Source organism: Channa argus, chromosome 6, assembly GCF_033026475.1.
Source record: "Channa argus isolate prfri chromosome 6, Channa argus male v1.0, whole genome shotgun sequence".
NCBI lineage: Eukaryota > Metazoa > Chordata > Actinopteri > Anabantiformes > Channidae > Channa > Channa argus.
This window is the reverse complement of record NC_090202.1, coordinates 29,420,722-29,427,422: the sequence shown is the minus strand read 5'-3', so window position 1 is coordinate 29,427,422 and position 6,701 is coordinate 29,420,722.

Below are 6,701 nucleotides of genomic sequence, written 5' to 3'. Positions count from 1 at the left end.
GAATAGTTTGGGGTCATTGTCTTGCTTCAAAATGAATTTATTCCCAATCAGTCATTGCCCAGAGGGAATGGCATGCCTTTTCAGTAAGGAGTAGTATCCATGCTAGTTGAAGATCAACCAATTTTCCATCTATCATTTTTTTCATGAGCTCTTACATATGTTCTTTGCTTGAATCCAAATGTCTCAATCTTTTACTCATTAGTCTACAACACATTGTTGCAGATATCTAAAGTCCATTGTTTGTGTATCTTGGCCCACAGCAACATTTTCTTCTGATTCGTAGGTGTTTTTTTCTCAGCATCTCTGCCCATAAGATCAGTTGACTAAATCTCCTACTTAGTGTCTGTGCACACTGGTTTCTTTGTTTTATTCAACAAAGCAGCGAATTCTGGAGCAGTTAGGGATCTGTTTTTCAAGGACACTTGTAATACTTGTCTTCTTGTGAATTTGATCATTGCATTTTCTTTACTTATGGAATCCAGTAACAGAAAGTCTCTGGAGATTATAGTGTGCACTTTTCAATTAAATCTTTAATTTCTTGGTCATATCCCGTAGAAAATAATGTTCGTTTTTCAAGTATAGACTGATGAGTTTCAGAGGAAAGTTGTTTTTGCTTAACCATTTTTAGTTTTAATATACACTGAAAATGAAAGGCCACACTAACTATGAAAGAAGACCCATATAAAAACTCATTGGCTTACTGGATATAAATTTATTTTAAGTTGTTTTAAAACCTGGGAGAGCATGCATTATCAATTTAAAAGCAGCCAAACTTTCTGGATTTAACTATTATTGTGTGCTCAAATATCCTTAAAAATTATTTTTTATGTGTTTTGTTATCCGTACAACCATTTCACTAAATAAAATCAGCAAAAGATAGTGGAAATACAAAAGTATGTCGGTGTTTCTTAACTTATTCTTCCCAATGTATGTTATTTTGGCAGTTTTGAGTTACGCAATGTCTGAAAGTCCACACACTGAAGAGTCCATTGGAGCAATCTAAATTGTGCTCAAACATATGTAATTGTTTCAAAAATAAAAGTATAATTTATGTAAACAAAAATGGAGTTTAATAAATAAGAAATATTTAAAACCCTGAACTCTGGTTTTGTGTCGGAAAGTAAAATTTTAAATTTGTATTAATGATGAAAGGCAGACACAACAACTCCACCTCCAACCCCCTCCCTCATCTGCACATCTGTCAGAAACAAGTTTAGCCCTTCCTTCATCACATTCTCTGTTTGAGGTATTTCAACTTTACTTGAGTAGTTCTATTTTCTGCTACATCATACCTTGATGTCACCAAATATATTGTACTTTTACTTTGCTACATTAACATGGGGGGCCTGGTGGCTTAATTGGTTGAGCACTGGACGGGGATGCTGAAGCCCAAAGGACTGAACCCCACCCTCTTCCACCCCCCCAGCCAAAAACAGCCACCCCTGTGCCTGCAACATTAAAGTGACGAAAGCAATGCATCAATAATATAATACTAGAATGGGCATTTCCTGCAGAAAATGCGTGTGATTGCTGAAAGCCAGCCGCTGCACCTGCTGCAGCCATCGCCGAATCTGCAGCTCTGAAAGTTGTAGAAGCGACAGGCAACACTGTAGCATGTGTAGTTTTTTAAAATATTGAACAACTAGTGAAAGCACATGAAACAATGAAGTTTTCAATTGCTATTCACCATCTCTCCAGCAGATGGCAGCCTGTCCAAAGGAATCAACTGTTGCCATCTTGCCCTCTCAACACTAATGAAGTTCTGAGGATAAAATACCAAAAAAAAAAAAAGAACCAACAATAGCGCCCCCCCAGTGGAGAAACGTTTAACATGCGTGTTCAGGGCAGTGTCCTGCACATATTTGTAACGTTTCATTCAAGTAAGTAAGTAAAAAAAAAAGGTAGTACTGGTAGTACTAAAGGCCCTGTACAATATAGAAGTGAAATCAGAAAGAAAAAAAAAATTTTTTTTGAGGTAAAAAACGAGTTAAATAACTGACCACACGGTGGCGCTAGAGAGCCCACACTGTAACATGTGAAGCATTTCATCGTTGGGCAGCTTTCCTGAAAGTTTCATAACAATATCACGTAAAGTTTCCGAGATACAGCCGTGTTAAGATTGCTCTCATAGACGGCAAAAAAGAAATCATACAAATATTCATAACAATTATTGTACATCAGCTGTCAGCCCACAGAGTAATACGTCATCTCTCCTAACTGTACTTAACATATTACAGTTGGAACCATGTTTCTAGCTTTAAGCGTGTAGGAGTAGTAGCACGTGAAAACAACTAACATAAACATGCTGATATCTGACCACACGGTGGCGCTATAGAGCCCACGCTGTAACATGTGAAGCTGTTTATCATGGGACAGTACTAGACAAAGCTGCATCATGCTACCATGTGTAGTTTTTGAGATATTGCAGTATTAAGATTCCTCTCATAGACGGCAATGCAAAAAACAAATCGTACAAATATTCATAACAATTATTGTACATCAGCTGTCAGCCCACAGAGTAATACATCAACTCTCCTAACTGTACTTAACATATTACAGTTGGAACCATGTTTCTAGCTGTAAGCGTGTAGGACTAGTAGCATGTCAAAAAACGCACATAAGCATGCTGATAGCTGACCACACGGTGGTGCTATAGAGCCCACGCTGTAACATGTGAAGCATTTCATTATGGGACAGCATCCCACAAAGCAGCATCATGCTACCATGTGTAGTTTTTGAGATATTGCAGTTTAAACATCACTCCCATAGACTTTCCATTCAAAAAAAAATTCATATTAATATTCATAATAATTACAGTACATTAGCTGACAGCACACAAGGTAGTGAGCACACCTCTCCCAAACATGCTAAACATATTACAGTTGGAACCATGTTTGCAGCTTTTAGCATTCAGGACTTACAGCACGCCGAAAAACGTACGGAAGAATCCGTAATAATAATAATAATAATAATAACTAGAATGGGCATTTCCTGCAGAAAATGCGTGTGATTGCTGAAAGCCAGCCGCTGCACCTGCTGCAGCCATCGCCGAATCTGCAGCTTTGAAAGTTGTAGAAGCGACAGGCAACACTGTAGCATGTGTAGTTTTTTAAAATATTGAACAACTAGTGAGTTGCAGTACCGCGAACGGCCGCCAGGTGGCGCACGTGGTAGTACTAAAGGCCCTGTACAATATAGAAGTGAAATCAGAAAGAAAAAAAAAATTTTTTTTGAGGTAAAAAACGAGTTAAATAACTGACCACACGGTGGCGCTAGAGAGCCCACACTGTAACATGTGAAGCATTTCATCATGGGGCAGCTTTCCTGAAAGTTTCATAACAATATCACGTATAGTTTCCGAGATATAGCCGTGTTAAGATTGCTCTCATAGACGGCAAAAAAGAAATCATACAAATATTCATAATAATTATTGTACATCAGCTGTCAGCCCACAGAGTAATACGTCATCTCTCCTAACTGTACTTAACATATTACAGTTGGAACCATGTTTCTAGCTGTAAGCGTGTAGGAGTAGTAGCACGTGAAAACAACTAACATAAACATGCTGATATCTGACCACACGGTGGCGCTATAGAGCCCACGCTGTAACATGTGAAGCTCTTCATCATGGGACAGTACTAGACAAAGCTGCATCATGCTACCATGTGTAGTTTTTGAGATATTGCCGTGTGAAGATTCCTCTCATAGACGGCAATGCAAAAAACCAATCATACAAATATTCATAACAATTATTGTACATCAGCTGTCAGCCCACAGAGTAATACATCAACTCTCCTAACTGTACTTAACATATTACAGTTGGAACCATGTTTCTAGCTGTAAGCGTGTAGGAGTAGTAGCATGTCAAAAAACGCACATAAACATGCTGACATCTGACCACACGGTGGCGCTATAGAGCCCACGCTGTAACATGTGAAGCATTTCATTATGGGACAGCATCCCACAAAGCAGCATCATGCTACCATGTGTAGTTTTAGAGATATTGGAGTTTGAACATCACTTCCATAGACTTTCCATTCAAAAAAAAATTCATATTAATATTCATAATAATTACAGTACATTAGCTATCAGCACACAGGGTAGTGAGCACACCTCTCCCAACCATGCTTAACATATTACAGTTGGAACCATGTTTGCAGCTTTTAGCATTCAGGACTTACAGCACGCCAAAAAACGTACGGAAGAATCCGTAATAATAATAACTAGAATGGGCATTTCCTGCAGAAAATGCGTGTGATTGCTGAAAGCCAGCCGCTGCACCTGCTGCAGCCATCGCCGAATCTGCAGCTTTGAAAGTTGTAGAAGCGACAGGCAACACTGTAGCATGTGTAGTTTTTTAAAATATTGAACAACTAGTGAGTTGCAGTACCGCGAACGGCCGCCAGGTGGCGCACGTGGTAGTACTAAAGGCCCTGTACAATATAGAAGTGAAATCAGAAAGAAAAAAAAAATTTTTTTTGAGGTAAAAAACGAGTTAAATAACTGACCACACGGTGGCGCTAGAGAGCCCACACTGTAACATGTGAAGCATTTCATCATGGGGCAGCTTTCCTGAAAGTTTCATAACAATATCACGTATAGTTTCCGAGATATAGCCGTGTTAAGATTGCTCTCATAGACGGCAAAAAAGAAATCATACAAATATTCATAATAATTATTGTACATCAGCTGTCAGCCCACAGAGTAATACGTCATCTCTCCTAACTGTACTTAACATATTACAGTTGGAACCATGTTTCTAGCTGTAAGCGTGTAGGAGTAGTAGCACGTGAAAACAACTAACATAAACATGCTGATATCTGACCACACGGTGGCGCTATAGAGCCCACGCTGTAACATGTGAAGCTCTTCATCATGGGACAGTACTAGACAAAGCTGCATCATGCTACCATGTGTAGTTTTTGAGATATTGCCGTGTGAAGATTCCTCTCATAGACGGCAATGCAAAAAACCAATCATACAAATATTCATAACAATTATTGTACATCAGCTGTCAGCCCACAGAGTAATACATCAACTCTCCTAACTGTACTTAACATATTACAGTTGGAACCATGTTTCTAGCTGTAAGCGTGTAGGAGTAGTAGCATGTCAAAAAACGCACATAAACATGCTGACATCTGACCACACGGTGGCGCTATAGAGCCCACGCTGTAACATGTGAAGCATTTCATTATGGGACAGCATCCCACAAAGCAGCATCATGCTACCATGTGTAGTTTTAGAGATATTGGAGTTTGAACATCACTTCCATAGACTTTCCATTCAAAAAAAAATTCATATTAATATTCATAATAATTACAGTACATTAGCTATCAGCACACAGGGTAGTGAGCACACCTCTCCCAACCATGCTTAACATATTACAGTTGGAACCATGTTTGCAGCTTTTAGCATTCAGGACTTACAGCACGCCAAAAAACGTACGGAAGAATCCGTAATAATAATAACTAGAATGGGCATTTCCTGCAGAAAATGCGTGTGATTGCTGAAAGCCAGCCGCTGCACCTGCTGCAGCCATCGCCGAATCTGCAGCTTTGAAAGTTGTAGAAGCGACAGGCAACACTGTAGCATGTGTAGTTTTTTAAAATATTGAACAACTAGTGAGTTGCAGTACCGCGAACGGCCGCCAGGTGGCGCACGTGGTAGTACTAAAGGCCCTGTACAATATAGAAGTGAAATCAGAAAGAAAAAAAAATTTTTTTTGAGTTAAAAAACGAGTTAAATAACTGACCACACGGTGGCGCTAGAGAGCCCACACTGTAACATGTGAAGCATTTCATCATGGGGCAGCTTTCCTGAAAGTTTCATAACAATATCACGTGTAGTTTCCGAGATACAGCCATGTGTAGATTGCTCTCATAGACGGCAACAAACAAATCATACAAATATTCATAATAATTATTGTACATCAGCTGTCAGCCCACAGAGTAATACATCAACTCTCCTATCTGTACTTAACATATTACAGTTGGAACCATGTTTCTAGCTGTAAGCGTGTAGGACTAGTTGCATGTCAAAACAACTAACATAAACATGCTGATATCTGACCACACGGTGGCGCTATAGAGCCCACGCTGTAACATGTGAAGCACTTCATCATGGGACAGCACTACACAAAGCTGCATCATGCTACCATGTGTAGTTTTTGAGATATTGCAGTATTAAGATTGCTCTCGTAGACGGCAATGCAAAAAACAAATCATACAAATATTCATAACAATTATTGTACATCAGCTGTCAGCCCACAGAGTAATACATGAACTCTCCTAACTGTACTTAACATATTACAGTTGGAACCATGTTTCTAGCTGTAAGCGTGTAGGACTAGTAGCATGTCAAAAAACGCACATAAACATGTTGATATCTGACCACACGGTGGCGCTATAGAGCCCACGCTGTAACATGTGAAGCACTTCATCATGGGACAGCATCTCACAAAGCTGCATCATGCTACCATGTGTAGTTTTAGAGATATTGCAGTTTAAACATCACTTCCATAGACTTTCCATTCAAAAAAAAATTCATATTAATATTCATAATAATTACAGTACATTAGCTATCAGCACACAGGGTAGTGAGCACACCTCTCCCAACCATGCTTAACATATTACAGTTGGAACCATGTTTGCAGCTTTTAGCATTCAGGACTTACAGCACGCCGAAAAACGTACGGAAGA